Source organism: Monodelphis domestica, chromosome 1, assembly GCF_027887165.1.
Source record: "Monodelphis domestica isolate mMonDom1 chromosome 1, mMonDom1.pri, whole genome shotgun sequence".
NCBI lineage: Eukaryota > Metazoa > Chordata > Mammalia > Didelphimorphia > Didelphidae > Monodelphis > Monodelphis domestica.
Genome location: NC_077227.1, coordinates 752,905,968 through 752,926,040, shown reverse-complemented (window position 1 = coordinate 752,926,040; position 20,073 = coordinate 752,905,968).

Here is a 20,073-nt window from a genome sequence, read left to right as displayed (position 1 = left end):
GACACAGCCTTGTTTCATGCCATTGGAGATGTTGAAGCTATCGGAAGTCTCTCCACCAGACAGGACTTCCCCTGTCATGTCGACATGAAAGAGCTGGATCAGTTTGACAAATTTTGCTGGGCAACCGAGCTTGCTGAGGATCACCCACAATGCATCCCTGTTCACTGTGTCCAACGCCTTTGTCAGGTCTATGAAGACAATGTAGAGATTCAGGTTCTGCTCAAGGCATTTTTCCTGCATTTGCCTCACTGTGAAGACCATGTCGATGGTGCTGCAATCTGGTCCTAAGCCACATTGTGATTCAGGCAGGTTCTGCTCTGAAACAGATGACAGGAGTCTGTTGAGTATAACATGGGAGAGGATCTTTCCAGCAGTGGAGAGTAGTGAGATGCCTCTGTAGTTATCATAGGCTGCTCGTGCGCCTTTGTTCTTGTACAGGGCTACTATGGAGGCATCTCTGAGTTCTGGGGGCATGTCTTCCTCTTCCCATATGCTGGTCAGCACTATGTGGAATGCCTGGAGTGCCTTTCCATTTAAGGCCTTGTACACCTCGGTTGGGATTCTGTATTTACCGGGTGCCTTGCCTGCACTCATTTGTTGAATGGCTTTTTGGACTTCCTCTATTGAAGGAGGGATGTCAAGTTGTTTAATGGAGTAGTTTTGGGGGATCTGGTCAAGGGGGCTTTGGTCGACTGAAGAGGGTCGGTTGAGAAGCTGACTGAAGTGTTCTTTCCACCTGTTGCTGATGCCTTTTTTATCTTTTATGATAGTGTCACCGTCAGAGGATAGCAAGGGAGTGGTGGTGGGTTTTAATGGCCCATAGACAGTCTTGAGGGCACTGAAAAATTGTTTGTAGTTTTTCATATCAGCAAATCACTGGATTTCTTCTGCCTTTTTTTCCCACTATCGGTCTTGCATCTTCCTGATCTCACGCTGAGCCGTGGCTTGGAGAGACTTGAATCTGTCCTTTTTAGGAGCAGAGTTTGGGTTATTTTGCCACTCCATAAAGGCTTTGTTCTTCTTCCTCAATAGGTCTTCAATAGCAGTGTTGTTCTTGTCAAACCAGTCCTGGTGGTTGCGTTGTTTGGGGCCTAGGACTGCCTTTGATGTTTCCTTCACTGCTTCTCTGAACTGGTTCCATTTCTTGGTTGAGCTTCCAGTGAGTGGTCCCTTGGCAGACTGCTTGTTGTCCAGGCAGGACTGGAATGTTTGCAAATAAGATGGATTTCTAAGATGACTCACATTGACCAATCGGTGGTCTGTCCAGCATTCAGCTCCTCTCATGGCTCTGGTGATCTTTACATCCTGGATGTCTAGCCGGCGTACAATGATGTAGTCAATGAGATGCCACTGTTTTGATCTTGGGTGCATCCACATTGTTTTATATTTGTTCGCCATTCTGAACACAGTGTTCGTGATGGTGAGGTTGAACTCTGACCATTTGCTTAGTAGCAGTAGGCTATTGTTGTTCATTTTGCCCATGCCATGTTTGCCGAGCACTCCTTTCCATCTTTCATGGTCCTGGCCAATGCGGGCGTTGAAGTCTCCCAGTAGTATCAGCTTGTCATTTGTGGGCACTGAGTGCAGGACGGCACTCAGGTCAGAGTAGAACTGCTCGATGGTCTCTTCTGTGCTGGTCAGTGTTGGGGTATTCTATCAAGTAATGTTCTGATATGTCTTGGGGTGTGTGGCGTGTTCAGGGAGGGGTAGTATCTCTGGTATGGAGGGCTTGTCGTGCCCTCTAGGGCAGCTCTCCAGCCTCTGAACCCCACCTGACACCCAGCTCTCACTTGTGGCTCCTCCTACTAGGAGCATGGAACATCAGGACATTACTTGATAGAGAGAATACCCCAAGACCTGAGAGAAGAACAGCTCTAATCAGTAAAGACCCACAAAGGTTCAAGGTAAAAGGCTTGAGCAGAATTTATTATACAACATCAACGTAAAAAAAGCAGGTGTAGTAGTTGTGATATCAGACAAAGATAAAGTAGAAACTGATTTGTTTAAAAGAGATAAGGAAGGAAATTACATTTTGCTAAGGGGTACTATAAACAATGAAGTAATATCATTACTAAACCTTTATGTATTATATGGTATAGTATCTAGATTTCTAAAGGAAAGATGAAAGGATCTCAAAGAGGAAATAGATTGTGAGACCATACTAGGGGGAATCTAAACCTTTCCCTTTCAGAACTAGATGAATCAAACAAAAAATAAATAAGAAAAAGTAAGTGAAGTGAATGAAATACTAGAAAAATTAGGGTTAATAGATATCTGGATAAAACTGAACAGGAATAAAAAGGAATATACCTTCTTCTCAGCAGTACATGGTACATATACAATGATCTTTTCAGATTATAATGGGATAGAAATTATAATTAACAAGGGTCCATGGGAAAGAAAATTGAAAATTAATTGGAAACTAAATAATATATTTTTTCAAAACTGGTAGGGCAAAAAATAAATCATAGAAACAATTACAATTCATTAACAATTCATTAAAGAGAATGACAACGAGGAGACAACATCAAAACCTATGGGATTCAGACAAACAATGTTCAGAGGAAAATTTATATCTCAGCGTGCCTATAGCAACAAAATAGAGAGGGAGGAGATTAGGAATTGGGCTTGCAACTTAAAAAAATAAAAAAGTAACAAATTAAAAAACCCCAGATAAAAACTACATTGGAAATCCTAAAAATTAAAGGAGAAATTAATCAAATTGAAAGTAAAATAAAACAAAACAAAACTATTGAACTAATAAATAAAACAAGGATCTGGTACTTTGAAAAAATAAATAAAATAGATAAAGTTTTGGTTCATCTAATAAAAAAGAGAATTAAATTAATAGTATCAAAGATGAAAAAAGTGATCTCACCTCTAATGAAAAAGAAATTAAGGTAATTATTAAAAATATTTTTCCCAATTATATGATAATAAATATCACAATCTAGGTGAAATGGGTAAATATCTGCAAAAATATAAATCAACTAGATTAACAAAAGAGGAAATAGAATAATTAAATAATCCCATCCCAGAAAAAGAAATTGAATAAGCCATCAAGGAATGGCCCAAGAAAACATCCCCAGGGCTAGATGGATTAACAAGTGAGTTCTAGCAAACATTTAAAGAACAACTAATCCCAATATTATACAAATTATTTGACAAAATAAACAAAGAAGGAGTCTTACCACATTCTGTTTATGAAACAAATATGGTATTGATTCCAAAGCCAAGCAGACTTAAAACAGAGAAAGAAAACTATAGACTAATCTCCTTAATGAACATAGATGCAAAAATCTTAAATAAAATACAAGCAGAAAACTATAGCAAGTTATCACAAAGATTATTCACTATCATAAAGTTCAATTTATACCAGGAATGCAAGGATGGCTTAATATTAGGAAAACCATTCACATAATTGACCATACCAATAGCCAAACCAAGAGAAATTACATGATTATCACAATAGATGCAGAAAAAGCATTTGACAAAATAAAATACCAATTCCTATTGAAAACACTAGAAAGGTCATTCATCAAATTAATAAACAGTATATATTTAAAACCATCAACAAGTATCATCTGCATTGGGGACAAGTTTGATGCCTTCCCAATAAGATCAAGAGTGAAGTAAGGATGTCCATTATCACCTTTATTATTTAATATCATATTAGAAATGCTATTAGTAGCAATTATAGAAGAAAAAGAAACTGAAGGGATTAAAGAAGGCAATGAGGAAACTAAACTATCACTCTTAGGATGGTATACTTAAAGAATCCTAGAAAATAAACTGAAAAACTAGTGGAAATAATGAAGAACTTTAGCAAACTTGCAGGGTATAAAATAAACCCACATAAATCATCAGCATTTTTGAATATTTCCAATAAAATTCAGCAGGAATTAGAAAGAGAAACTCCATTTAAAATTACTCTAGACAATATAAAATATTTAGGAATCTATCTACCAAGACAAACATAGGAATTATAAACACAACTACAAACACTATCCACACAATTAAAACTAGATCTAAATAATTGGAAAAACATTAATTGCTCATGGGTAGGGTGAGCTTACATAATAAAAATGACAACCTTACCCAAATTAATCTACTTATTCAGTGCCATACCTATCAAACTAACAAAAAATCTTTTTATAGAATTAGGAAAAAATATAACAAAGTTCATATGGAAAAACAAAAGATCAAGAATATCAAGGGAAATAATGGGGAGAAAATGAAGGTTGGGGGCCTTCAGTACCAGATTTTAAACTGTGCTATAAAGCAGTGGTCATCAAAACAATATGGTACTGGCTAAGAGACAGAAGGGTGAATCAATGGAATAGAATAGGGGTAAATGACTTCAGCAAGCTAGTGTTTGTTAAACTTAAAGATTATAGCTTTTGGGACAAGAAATCAGTATTTGACAAAAACTGTTAGGAAAATTGGAAAACAGTATGGGAAAAATTAGATTTAGATCAACATCCTATGTCATATACAAGATTAATTCAAAATGTGTAAATGACTAAAATATAAAGAATGAGATTATGAATAAATCAGGGGAACATAGAATAGTATGCCTGTCAGATCTGTCAGAATGGAGGTAATTTAAGACCAAGCAAAAGATAGAGAAACATTACAAAATATAAAATGTATAACTTTGATTATAACACATTAAGAAGTTTTTTTTACAAAAAAACCCAATGCAACCAGAACTAGAAGGAAAGCAACAGACTGGGAAAACATTTTGATAACAAAATTGTCTGACAAAGGTTTAATTTCCCAAATACATAAGGAACTACATCTAATTTACACAAAATCAAGTGATTCCCCAAATGACAAATGGTCAAGGGGCATGAATAGGCAGTTCTCACACGAAAAAACAAAACTATCAATAAATAACTAATGAAAAGTTATTTTTTATAAAAATAATAAAAAGTGTTCTAAATCCCTTCTTATTAGATAAATGCAAATAAAATAACTCTGAGGTACCACCTGACACCTAGAAGACTGGTCAATATGACAGCAAAGGAAAGTGATAAATGTTGCATGGGATGTGGCAAAATTGGGACACTAATACACTGCTGGTGAAGTTGTGAATTGCACCACCCATTCTGGAGAGCAATTTGAAATTATGTGCAAAGAGCTTTAAAGGAATGCTTGCCCTTTGATCCAGCCATATCACTGCTGGGTTTGTACCCCAAAGTGATAATAGGGGAAATAATTGTACAAAATATCCATAGCCACACCTTTTGTGGTAGCAAAAAATGTAAAATGAAGCCATATCTTTCAATTGGGGAATGACTGAACAAATTGTGGTATCTGATGATGATGGAATACTATTGTGCTGAAAGGAATGATGAACTAGAGGGATTCCATGTGAACTTGAAAGATCTCCAGGTACTAATAAAGAGCTAATGGAGCAGAACCAGGAGAACATTGTACTCAGAGAGACTGATACACTGTGGAATAATCAAATGTAATAGACTTTCCTACTAGCAGCAATGCAATGACCCAAGACAATCTTGATGGACTTAGGAGAAAGAATGCTCTCCACATCCATATAAATGTGATCAATCTCATGGTTTGATGGGGATAGGATTAGGGTTTTGATGTTAAAAGATCATTCTATTGCAAATATAAATAACATGAAAATAGGTTTTGAACAGTGATACATGTATAAACTAGTGGAATTAGTTTTTCCTCTGGGAGAGGGGAGGGAAGAGGGGTGGGAAAAATCATGAATCATATAACCATGGAAAGATATTCTAAATAAAATTAAAAAGAAAAGAAAAAAAAGGAAATATAGGAAGCTAATAGGTAGAAGTAGGAAAGGAGAGTGATCCAGGAATCTGAGCCAAGCTAGTCAAGGGCCCAGTGACAGGAGATGGAGGATCACATGAACAATTACAAGTAGACCTTTGAGGAAAATCATTGGTAAAAATACTGACAAAAAATACAGACAAGAATTGAAATGTAAAAGATAAGAATTTCTATTTGAATTTAGAGGTAACATAGGTCACAAATGGATTTTGCTGAGCTGGGGAGTGGGGAATATGGCCACATATGCACATGGCTATACTGTGGTCAGCTTCAAATACCTCTGATTGCTAAATATTCATTTTGAACATGAATACCTTGAAAATGGGAAAATGATACCAATCTTGGATTGATTTGTTTTGTTAGCTATCTCAACTCAAGAATATTATGGAGAAAATGTTAATAAAGCAGACTTCAACTTCAAAATTGTGCCATGTTCCTAAGGATATTAAGTAAAAAGGAAAACAACCTGTAGATACCAAAATATGTATAGCTGTCTTTCATGTGGTGGCAAAGAACTGGAAATCAAGGGGATTTCCATCAGTTGGGGAATGGCTAAGCAAACTGTGGTATACGTTGTAATGGAATACTATTATGCCATAAGTAATGATGAGAAAATTTATTAAAAAAACTTGGACAAGAGATAATGAAGAGTGAAATGAATGGAACAAAGAGGAAATTATATGCATCTTTAGTTTTAATATTTGAAGAATAACTTGTGATTGTCCATCTCCAGAGAATGAAGTTAGATGTAGAAACATGAAAGAAATAAGCTATAGATACATATCTGTTTGGTAGGCAATGCTTTCCATAGGAGGGAGTATGGCAATGATGGTGAACCTTTTAGAAGTGTGGGTGATATCTTCAGGCACCTGTAAAAAGGGGGAGGGGAGAAGCCCAGCCTCACATTCCTCTGGCTTTCTAGTAATGAACTCTGGTGAACTCTGTGCTGGGGTGATGACAGCCATGCTCACAGAAAGGGTTCTGAGTGCCCTCTCTGGCACATGTGCCATAGGTTCACCACCATTGGAATATGGAGAGGGGATGGATTTTTAATGAAAGGGAAACTGATAAAAAATGAAAACAATAATTACACACCAAAAATTGTGTCACATGCATTTCTTTCCCTCCTCTGGAAAGTCAGTTGTGAAAAATTTACAAGTATGACTCTGGTTTTCAGAAAATCTTTTTGGTGGATGGATTGTAGTGAGGAGATACCCAAGACAGGGAACAAAAGAATCAAATTATTGCAATAGTCCAGGTGAGAGGTGTGAAGATTAAAATTAACTCTCCCCTAATTATGAAGATTAAAATTGTAACCCCTGCCTATTTTTAGGTTTAATCACCAAAAGTGTAAACAACCTACTTAAAAGTTGAGTGGGGAGATCTGCCCATTTTTAGATTTAATCACCAAAGGTGTAAACACCCCATTCACACTTGAGTGGGAGAGGTCTGTGACTCATGTGTGTGATAGTAGGTGACAAATCAGAACTGATTGATGGCCCAAAGCAGGGCTTCAAATGTGATTGGTAGATGTAGAATTAGGGGAAGGCACAGGAAGTAATGCAGGAGAAAGTGTCTTTAAAAGGGAGTTACAACTTCCTGAATGCAGTTCTACTGGCAGTTCTTCATTCTTTGGAAGTGGAGACTGGAGACACTTCTTTATTCTTTGGAGTGGAGGCTGAAGGAGAAATCTGCTGACTGAACCTGGGATCCTGTTCCTGATTAGACCATTGGACTGACATGTGGTGAATGAAAGAGATGACTCCTTTCCTGGATATTTTCTGAATAAACTAGCCTCAGGAGAGACTAGTCTCTTGAGAGAGTTTTTCCTCTGGTCCTTGGTTTTGCTGTGGCCAGCTAAGAACCAACTCTTCCTGCTCTGGTTAGGCTAGGGGCTGGAAGTAAATTACTTAGTGCTTAAGGTGGATATCTTACCATATCTTCTCTCTATTTTTCTTCCAACTCTTTCTACATTTTGTAAATAAATTAAATAAATAAATCTCTTTGTGATAAATTAAATTCCTGGTGACCCTATTCTTAAATAATCCAATCTAACCCTTTATAAATAACCACTTTTCCCCCTTACAAAGGTCATACTCTCTGGGGTCAGTAGTAAGAGAATCTAGGTTCAAAATTTAACTACAAAAATGATGACATTTGTGGCTGAGATTGTGGCAACTTCCCTGGGCCTAGTTTCTTTTCCTATAAAATGAGAAACTAGATGGCTTCTAAAGTTTCCTCTAGTCTTTATAAAATTTAGGAATATCAATTATAAAAGGGACCTTAATTCATCAACCAAAAGTACTTATTGAGTATCTACAAGCTGTCTTGCCCAAGGTCAAGTAGAGAGTAAACAGATTGAATTGACTTTTGAACCTCTGATTTCAAATCCCAGCCTCTCCCATAAGCACATTGTTTCCTTCCATCACATCCCAACAAATGGTCATTGAGCCTTTTTGTGAAGATCTCAAGTTATGACTTCCTGAGACTGTCTGGTTTACTATGATAATTTTGATTACGAGGAACTTGACTTGTTATTGTTTAACTTCTCTGTGGCTTCTCCCCATTCTTTCTGTATCTGCCCTTATGTGAAAATATGGAATAATTCCAACCCACCTTTAACAAGGCATCCTTTCAGGTATTAAAGAGAGTCATCACATTCCTCTGAAACTTCGCTTGCCTCTACTAAACAAGCTTTGGTCTCCCAGCCAGTCCTTCTGTAGTATTGACTTGAAGCCCATCGCTCTCCAAACTGTCAGCTTATTGATGGTTTCCAGCTCCTCAGTCTATCGATCCATCAGTCTGTACAGGTGTATCACAGCAAACAATTTAAAGTTAGTGCTAAAATGCTATGTATGTCCTGTTGTTTTAATTAGTCAAGAATTCTAAGCATTTTCACCATCTATTCTCCATGTCAAGAACTATCTCTCCTCATCTCTACCTCCTGGCTTCCCTGGCTTACTTCAGGTCTCAGCTAAAATTTCACCTTCTGTAAGAAACCTTTCTCAGTCCTCCATAGTCTTAGAATCCTTCCCTCTGAGAACACCCCAACATGCCCTGGTTGTACATGGTTGTTTGCATGTAGTCTTTCCCTTTCAATGGCGAGTTCCTTAAGAGCATGGACCGGTTTTTGCCTTTTTTTTTTGTATTCCCAGAACTTAGGATAGACTGACACAGAATAGGAGTTCAATACATGCTAGTTGACTGCCTCCCATGTATCAATCAATCCCAGGTAATAAAATAATTATTGAAAATATTCTTGATCAGCTGTGTCAATGTTGCAAAGAAAGTATGTGCAGATTGACTGATGGAGTGTGACAATGCCCAGTGGGGTCTGCACAAAATCAGGGGCCAGTTCAGAGCCAGAGAGGGTAACGCATGGAGAAAAGGGGATGAGCCAGCTAAATCCATGAGAGTGAATGGGTTGACAGTAGTGGAGAGTTAGGCAATGGGGAAGCCCTAGGTCTCAGTCAACAGTCCTGAGTGGTAGGTGGTATCGTCCCCATTTTATAGTTGAAGAAACTGAGGTAAACCGAGGTTAATTAACTTTTCCAGTGCCACAAGCTAGTAGGCATCTGAACTTAGATTTGAATTTCCTGATTCCAGACTCTATATTCTATCCATTGCAATACCTAGCTGCCCTTAAACAAGATAGCTACAGCCTATTTCTCCCTCTTTCCAATGAATGTATGGAATATTGGGTAAAAATAATTATTATGTTTCTAGGAGTAATCACCAATCCAGTTTATTTTATGATCATCCTCTCCTTATCTTGATAGTCTTCCATTCCATTTCTATTGAGCTATACTAATGAAGCTGAACTTTTCTCTTCCCTCTGGTAAGTATAAACTGGATCCAGAGCTGTCATGGATCTCAGAGGCCACCCAGAACAAACCCCTCATTATTTCAGAGGAGGAAACCAAGACCCTTGACTTTGGGACTAGTTCAAGATGGTGAAGGTGTTAAGGAACAGAGCTGAGACTCTCAACACCCAATTTTGTATAGGAATACACTTTCCACTGGGCCTCACATGCTGGGGAACTTGTATTGATGCTACTTTTCCAGGTCACTTTCCCATTACATGTGGGTTTGAAGTTAATGCTTTGGGAATTTCTTTTTTTTTAACCCTTACCTTCTGTCTTGGAGTCAATACTGTGTATTAGCTCCAAGGCAGAAGAGTGGTAAAAGCTAGGCAATGGGGGTCAAGTGACTTGCCCAGGGTCACACAGCTAGGGAGTGTCTGAGGTCAGATTTGAACCTAGGACCTCCCATCTCTAGGCCTGGTTCTCAATCCACTGAGCCACCCAGCTACCCCCTGCTTTGGGAATTTCTGTGTGATGAACTGGTAGCTCTTTCTCAAACTGTGTAGGATTCTCTTTCTTTCAGAAACAGAGCTTTGGATCAATGAACACACTACCAGGGAGGAAACCACAGGTGAGGTCAATATTAGTCAATAAAAGGCATGCTGGTGGGCCTGTTGGGAAATTCTTTACAGACTGTGACTAGGGGGCCATTGATCTCAGAGGACAATTTTCCTTTTTCCTTTATCAACAGAGCTGATGTTCTGTGAAGGCAAGGACCCTGGGTGAATTTTCTGAGAGGTTATTAATAGATAACTAATTTGTCATGGAAAATCACACTACTCACACTATTTTTTCTGGATACAATAATCAAACTTGAAGCACAAAGGACTCATCTGCCAATAAATCACACAGAACTGAGATACACATATAGGGGCACCAAGTGCAACTGATCAATATTCAAGTTCTAGGTTTGGAGGCAGAGGAACTAAGTTTCAATCCTGCTTATATTTCTTGTGACCTGAGTGATCTTGGACAAGGAATCTCTTCTCTCTAATCTTAAATTAATTTTCCTAAAATAAAAGTCAGGCTTAGAGTAGATGAGCCATAAAGTATCTTCCAACTCTAAACCATATAAACCTTTTTTTTTTTAAAAGAAAATGATCTGATGGGGTTAGTTGACCCAAAACTCAATGTATATCAATGGTGTTGACTTGGCGGCTTGGAAAGAGAATGCAAACTTGGGTTTTAGTAGCAGAAACATAGTGTCTAGGAAGATGGGGTATATGTTTTTCCTATCCACTATATTTTTTCCTGGTCGGAACCTTTATGGATTTCTGTGATCACTACTGGGAGTCACCCTTCATGAAGTGTATTAATAAGTCATAGAACATTGAGGAAAGGCTAAATGGGAGAGAGGGAAGATTGAGTTTCATGATTTGTGCAAATTAGTTGAAGGGATATAAATGTTCAGTTTGCAGAAGAGAAAATATAAAAATAAAAAAGGACTAAGGGGGTGGGGGAATGAAATGAGGCCACTTTATACTTGATGAATATATTGTGTGCCTGAGGCCAGAGGGGGAAGAAATGAAAAAAAAAAACCAAACACTAAAAACATCTTTGTAGAATTCAGAGCTGTTCACATGTAGAATCAGCCTCTCTAGGAGGTGACAGATCCCCTCTCACTGGAGTCCTTCAGTTAGCTACAGAATGATGACTTCTTATAGATAGAGGATAGGGAATTCTCATTTAGATACAGGTTTACTCTTCTATATGTCTTGAACTCAATGATCTCTAAGGTTACTCCCTGGATTATGAGTCCACTATTTTGTCATATTCTTAAAAGCTGCAAGAAAGGTGGCCATTTTCAAAATTTTTTCCTAAATTATATGATTATTGATTCAGAGAAGGAAGTTATTTTGGAGGCCATACAGTACAGTTCATTCCTTTTAAAAGGGATAGGGAAGATAGGGATGCCCAGATAGGGAAGGAAGTTGTCTGAATATTGGAAAATACCTCACACATTTCCCCCTGCATCTTTTTTTTCCCTCCATGTTAAATCTTTCTGTCATTTGATCCATGTCTAACTCCAATTAGTTGCCCTTCTCTGGGCATCTATTCATTCTTCAGTCAGAAGAGTAGCTACTAAATAGTGAAGAGTGAATAAATGCCTCAGTTGTATCAACAAGGCAAAAAAAAATACTCCACATGTGGTCTGACCAGGGTAATTGAAATTTGGAGTACCACCTCCTTATTCCGAGAACATGAATGACTCCTTGGTTTATGGCCAGATTTTTGATACCGATGATAGAAAAATGATCACATTATGAAAATTATGTCCATTCATTTCTCCTCAATTTCCATATGATCATAGCTGTAGAACTAGAAGGGACATCAGAAGCCACCCAAGATGATCCCCTCATTTTACAGATGAGGAAACTGCAACATAGAGAGATTAAGAGATTTGTCCAACATCATGCAAGTAAAGCTAGGCTCTTATCTGAGGTTCTTTGATGCCATATTCTTTACTATGGTCTAGTCACATTTTTCTGCTTCAGTCTCACTTAAATATTTTCTTTATATTAGGACTATTTTTGAAAGAGATATAAGTCCCTGTTTAGTGCCATTGGAGGAAGGTCAGTATCATAGGTATTTTTGCTGCCCCAATGCCTCGCACAGAGCTGTCTGCATGGACACAGGTTCAGAAATAGCTGATGAACCAAGTTGACAGAAAAGTGGAACCTTGGAAGATGTGCTTTTTCAGATTTTCTTTAATTTTTTTTTTGATGAAACTGACCTGTTGGCGATGCTTTTATCACAGCAAGAAGGTGATTACAGGAGATATCGAGAGAGGAAGGTGGGAAGTGGACAGTATTCAATTTGTCTGGAAATGTGTCCCAGCTTCCTACAGCTGCTGATGTACAATGAGCTAGGAATCTGCTTGAATAGAAAGAAGAGAGAGGGCTGAAATGCATCTGGGGAACTGAAGATGGCAGAGTGCTGTTTGTTGTTTTTTTCTAAGTCTCCTTTTAACCTCCCTTTTGCAAAGTACAGTATTTCAGCAATGATATGGACTAGACTGTTTTTATTTCATTTTTATTCATGCCTTGAGTTGTGAAAATACTTTCATTTCTTAATATATCTCATTGCCCTCACCTCCCACAAAGCAATCCTTTGTAACAAAGATTAAAAAGTAAATGGAGTGGAGAAGCCATCAATTCAGTATAATCACAAATAGCTATATGAAGTACCCAACATCCAGATCCCTAACCTCTACAATGAAGGTAGGGTAACCCATTTTTCTCAACGTACCTTCAAGACCAAGCATTTGGCTTTGTTTTGTTTTTCTTTTTTACCTTCATATCATGGAAGTTATTTATATATTGTTTCCCGATTCTGTTCTGTACAATGTTCTCCTGGTTCTGCTCCTTTCACTCTGCATCAATTCCTGGAGGAATTGATCAGTTCATAAAAGTTCACATTTATCTCTGAATTCTTCATTTTTGAGTTTTTCTACTGTTACTCTGTTCCTCAGACAATAAACATTTTTTTTAAGATTACAGTGTGTTTTAGCAGTTATAGCTAGCATCCATATGCTACTTTTAGGTTTAAAAAGGGCTTTAAAAATCTACCACATTTAATCTACACAACAGCCCTGAGATGAAGGTGCTCTTATTGTGCCCATTTATAGAGATGGGGAAACTGAAACAGAGGTTAAATCACTTGCTGAGGGTCACAGAGTTCATAAGTGTTTGATGCATGAATTGAACTCTGGTCTTAAATTCTAAGGACAGTGTTCTGTCCGCTACACCACTGATCTGCTTTCTTTTTTTTTGAAAAAAGTTATTTAAGAATATTTTCCATGGTTACATGATTTATGTTTTTCTCTCCCTTCTTCCATCCCCCTTCCCAGAGCTGACAAGAAATTCTCCTGGGTTATACATGTATCATTGTTCAAAAACCTATTTCCATGTTATTAATATTTTCAATAGAGTGATCATTTCATATCCATAGTGATTAATCCTATCTCCATTGACCCATGTGATCAAGCAGTTGTTTTTCTTTTATGTTTCTGTTCCCACAGTTCTTTCTTTGCATGTGGAGAGCTTTTTTCTCATATGTTCTTTAGATTTGTCTTAGATCGCTGCATTGCTGCTAGTAGAGAAGTTCATTCCATTCCATTGTATCACAATATATCTGTCTCTGTGTACAATGTTCTCCTGATTCTACTTCTTTTACTCTGCACCAATTCCTGGAGGTCGTTCAAGTTCACATGGAATCCCTCCAGTTCATTATTCCTTTCAGCACAATAATATTCTATCACCAACATATGCCACAATTTGTTCAGCCATTCCCCAATTGAAGGGCATCCCCTCATTTTCCAGTTTTTTTTTTTGCCACCACAAAGAGCGCAGCTATGAATATTCTTGTACAAGTCTTTTTCCTTATTATCTCTTTGGTGTACAAACCCAGAAGTGCTATGGCTGGATAAAGGGCAGACAGTCTTTTATCACCCTTTGGGCATAGTTCCAAATTGCCCTCCAGAATGGTTGGATCAATTCACAACTCCACCAGCAATGCATTCATGTCCCAATTTTGCAACATCCCCTCCAACATTTCCTTTATGTTATATTGGCCAATCTGCTAGATGTGAGGGGGTATCTCAGAGTAGTTTTGATTTGCATTTCTCTAATCAGGAGGGATTTAGAACACTTTTTCATGTGCTTGTTAATAGTTTTTATTTCTTTATGTGAAAACTGCCTATTCATATTTTTGACCATTTGTCAATTGGTGAATGGCTTGATTTCTTATACATTTGACTTATTTCCTTATATATTTGGGAAATTGGACCTTTGTCAGATAATTTTGTTATAAAAATGTTTCCCCCAATTTGTTGCTTTTTTTCTAATTTTGGTTGCATTGGTTTCATTTGTATGAACCCTTTTTTATGTAATATAATCAAAATTATTCATATATTCTCTGTCTCTTGCATGGTCTTAAATTCCTTCCTTTCTCATAGATCTGACAGGTATACTATTCTATGTTCACTTCATTTATTTAGGATTTCACTTTTTAAACTTAATTCAATTGCCCATTCTGAATTTATCTTGGTATAGAGTATGAATTGCTGACCTAAATGTAAATTTCCCCATACTATTTTCCAATTTTCCTAGCAGTTTTTTTTTGTTGTTGTTGTCAAATAGTGAGTTCTTGTTCCAAAAGTTGGGATCTTTGGCTTATCAAACACTAGCTTGCTAAGGTCATTTACTCCTAGTCTATGCCATTGATCTACCCTTCTGTCTCTTAACCAGTACCATATTGTTTTGATGATTGTTGTTTTGTAGTACAGTTTAAGATCTGGTACTTGTTGCCCCCCATCAGAAGGTGTGACTTTAGCTGAGATTTGAAAGAAGCCAGGATACAGAGAAGGAAGAGAGTTTAATCCATGAAGAACAGACAAGGAAAATGCCTGGATCCTAGAGATGCAGTGTCTTGAATGAGGAACATTAAGAAGGCCAGTGTCATTGGATCAAAGGGCCATGTTGGTGACAAGGTCAGAAGAGAAAGAGGTGGGTTAGACTAGAGATGTAACAAATATAGAAAAGAATTGGCGATGATACCAAGATTATGAGCCCAGATGACTAGGAGGAGGAAGGCACTCTGTAGGGGGCAGCTGGGTACTCAGTGGATTGAAAGCCAAGCCTAGAAATGGGAGGTCCTGGGTCCAAATCTGACCTCAGACACTTCCTAACTGTGTGACCCTGGGCAAGTCACTTAACCCCCATTGCCTAGCCCTTACCCTATTTTTCCAACACAGTATTGATTCTAAGAGAGAAGGTAAGGGTTTTTAGAAATAAAAAAGGAAAAGGCACTCTGCCTTTTGGAAATTTAGAAAAACAAGGGTTTTTGTAGAAAGATAATTAATTCAGTTATGGATAAGTTGTTTTTAAGATGTCTATGAGATAGATATCTAGTATGAGATATCCAATGGGAAGTTGGGGATGTAAGTCTTGAAGTCAGTAGAGAAGTTACACTTGGTAGAATAAATCTGCAAATCAACTGCATAGAGATGGCATTTAAAATCATGGTAGCTGATGAGATTATAAAGTTAAATTTTATATAGAAAGAAAAGAATGTGGCTAAATACAGAGCTGTAAAGAACACTCACAAGGACATGATGTGTGTAAAGATCCATCTCTGAGAGGGATCAGCCTAATAGGTAGGAGGAGAACCAGGAGAGAACAGTATGAAAAGCTAATGAAGAAAACATCAAAGAGAAGAAAGTCAATGCCAAATGCTCTATAAAAGTCCAGGAGAATCAGGATAGTGAAAAGGCCTTGGGATTAACTAAAAGATTGTTGGTGACTTTGAAGAGAGCAGTTTCAACTGAATGATGAAATCAAAAGCTAGAGACAGAAAATTAAGAATGGAGTCAAAGGAAAGGAAGTAGAGTCATAAATTATAGATAGCCTTTTCAAGGATTTGCTTGATTTGGCTGCATCAAGTTAGAGAAGAAAGAAAAGAGATGAGAGCCAATAAGGGAGAGATGAAGGAAGTATGAGGAAGATGATGAAGTATTTGTGGATGGGGAAGATATGGGCATGTTTTTAGCCAGTAGTAAATCAGCTGGTATCCAGGGAGAGAATAAAGAAAAAGAAAGAAATAAAAAAGAAAAAAAGAAAAATAAAGAAAAAAGAAAAGTGAGATGGTGGCAGTGAAAGAGAGAATAATCTTGTGCAGAAGATGTGATGTACTGGTGCCAAGTGGAGGTATTGGACTTAATAAGACAAAGGGCTTTCTATTCATGTGATTGAGGGATAATAATGTAGGGACATAATAGAAGTAGGTATCCTTGATATGAGGTGAGAAAAAGGGGAGAGGAAGATTTTTTTTTGTTAAATTGTTTTCAATTATGTCATTGCCATTGGGGATTTTCTTGGGAAAGATCTTGGAGTGGTTTGTCATTTCTTTCTCCACTTCATTTTACAGATGATGAAATGGAAGCAAACAGTGTTAAGTGATTAAGCCAGGGTCACTTAGCTAACAAGTGTCTATTTGAATTTGTTAAGATGAGTCTTCCTGACTCTAGACACAGCAAAAATCCACTTCACCAATTAATTGGTCCCAGAGGTAGAACTTTGGGAATGGTCTCATTTTTCAATGAAACATGAGGCATTTCAGTTGAGAAAATGGGGAAAGGACAGAAAAAAATTGAGGAGATATGAAAATGGTTGTTGTGGTAAATAGGATAGTGATTAAATTCAGGTTATTTTTAAAGGATTGCCTTGCTGCAGTGAGGTGCCAGCTGAGATTTTGTAGTATAAACTTTTAATGGACCCCAAAGAATAAAATTGATAATTTTTACAACTTCTTTCAGGAGCATGATGAGTAGGAGCAAAGGCAATGCATGGTGCCAGTAGGATGGAAGGAGCAAATCTTCAAATATGATGAGGGGACCAGAGAATTGAGATAAGCGAAGAGGATACCATTGAACTGGCTCACTAAAGCATCAAGATGGGGAAGGAGGAAGTTATACTCAATCCAGCAGTGATGGTCTGGGAAAGAATTAAGAAGGCATTGTGAGAATAAAGAATAAGTGTGCGGATTGTGAGGAAGGGAGTGATGGAATAACAACAGATTATAATAAAATGAAGGGATTTCAAGGTTCATAAGACTATAAATGGTACATTTGAAGATAATGGCAAGATCGAGGGCAGGACTATTTATGGTGTAGCTGAGGTATAATGAAGTAGGTAACAGGAAAAGATTAAATGAACATTTATATCTTGGAAATAAGCAAATTCTAAAATTTAGGGTTTTTTGTTGATTTTCTACATTTAAAGTTATGTAGAAAATGTTAATAATGCAGATTAAACATTAAATTCTTTCATACATACATTCCTTTTTTCCTATAGAGCTAGTTGTTAAACATTTCCCAGATAGACAGGCAGAATGATTAGGCATATATAATACACAGTAGTAAACGATCGTAGCAATCTAGCATTCGACAAACCTAAAGATGCAAACTTTTGGACTAAGAACTAACTCATCATTTCCCCCCAAAATGCTAGAAAACTGGAAAGCATTTTGGAAGAAATTAAGCATGCATCAACATTTCACACTGTATACCAAAAATGAGGTCAACATGGATAAATGATTTAGACATGTGAGGTCATATCAAAAGTAATTTGGGGCAGTGTAGAATAATGTATCTGTCAGATCTATGGATAAGGGAAGAGTTTATGTCCAAACAAGAGACAGAGATGATCCCTGGAAGAAAAATGTATGAATATGATTACATTAAATTAAAGCTGTTGTTTTTTTTTAATCTGATGTTGGCAAAAGGAGGAGAATGGAAATTTGGGGGTGAAGTTATAATAAGTCTTCAATAAAGGCCTCATTTCCCAAATAGGGAATCAAGCCCAACTTTTATTTTAAAAAATTAGCCAGTCTCTAATTGATATGTGATCAAAGATTATGAACAGGGAGTTTTCAGAAGAATGCAAAGCCATCAATAGTCATATAAAAAACCATTTAAATTACTATTGATTAGTGAAATGCAAATTAAAATACCTATGAGGTACTACATTATACCTATCAGATTGACTAGTATGACAGAAAAGGAAAATGACAAATATTGAAGGGAATGTGGAAAAAATTAGGACACTAACGCACTGTTGGTGGAGTTGTGAACTAGTTCAACCATTATGGAGAACAATTTGGAACTATGCCCAAAGAGTTATAAAACTGTGCATATTCTTTGACCCAGTAATGCAACTACTATGTCTGTATCCCAGAGAGATAAGAAAGAGAGCAAAGGATTTAATCTTATTAATTTATTTGTTTATTTGTTCTATAGAAATAGTTGGGTAACTTTCTCACTTCTGTCCCTTATTAGGGACTGCATTATTTGACAAAATGATATTTATGTATAAGTAACATATGTAGCACATGCATATAACATGCATGTATATATAATTATATCTTGTTCATTTCTATTTATTAAGTCTTTCTTTGGAGAAGGACATACACAAATCAATCTTCAAACAGTTTTTTCTCTCATTTCTGCTCACTTACCTCTTCATGATTTTAGGTAAGTCTTTCCATGTATTTGTAAAAACGCATTTTAAACTGTTATTTCTTAAAGTACAGCAATATTCCAGCACTATCATATGCCATAACTTGTTTAGCTGCCACCCCCTGGCTCATTTTAAAACATAGATTTGTCTTCTTGCAAACTGATTGCTTTGATTTATGCCCTGTTAGTCCCTTGGGGAACAAACAGAAGAAGCATCATTTTCTTCCAAACGCCAATCTATTAAGCACTTTAAGACATTTCCCCCCTCTCTTTCACAGTATAAACATTCCTATTTTGTTCAAATCATCTTCATACTAAATGAACCTGAAGTTTTTCACAATTTTGGGATCCCTCCATCCCAATTACAACCCCTTTGTTCATGCCCTGGGAAATACCTCACTTGCCCCTCCTCATTTACCCTATGATTTGAGTTGATGAGAGGGGAAGAGGAAGAGACAGAGTTGGAGAGAGACAGACAAAGGGAGATGGAGCGTCAGAAGACCAGGAAATTTGTCTCAATTTCAAGACTTATTACCTATGTGATTATGGGTAACTCAATAAAATCTCAGCAACAGTTACTTCCTCTGTAAAATGAGAAAAATAATAAATGAATTAGTTATCTCATAGTGTTGTTGTGAAGAAAGTACCTTATAGATATTAAAAATCACCACTAAGGAGGCCCCAAGCTTCTTCCCTGGAGGGCACATTTCCTATCCAAGGATTAACTTATTTTCATATCTTATCATTAATAAGAAATGTGGGGAGACTTGTTCTCAACTCCTACTCTCAAGGTCCCATTCCTGGGAGACTTTTCCTAGGCCTATGTTTTCTTTCCCCCACTATTCCTTCAGGTGTTGAGGAAGCCAGGAATCCCTAAGACAGTGATGGTGAACCTTTTAGAGAGATGGGTGATGTAAGAAATGTCCTCAGTTGTGATTGGAGAGGAGGAGGGCCCAACCCTGAATCCCTGTGATTTCTAGTAAGGAACTCTGAAGAACTCTATCTTGAGACAATGGCATGTATGCCCAGGGAAAAGGTTCTGAGTGCCCCCCTCTGGCACATGTGCCATAGGTTCATCACCATGGATCTAGGAGAACAAGTTGCTTTTCATATACTTGTTCTCACATTGGGGATGTCCTTTCCCTCCTGCCCAGAAAATGCCCCTAGCCACAATTTCAGACTACAGTGTAAGAATCCTCTGTTTATTTCAGTCAAGATGCCATGTAGAGGCTGTATGAAGATGTCCAGGGACAGTGGAAGAGAATTCTGGTTCTGGAGTCAGAAGACTTCATGTCACTGATCTCCCTTTTATTATCCATGTGATCTGAGATAAATGGTTTAACTTCTCTGGGCCTCTTATCTTAATTTCATACA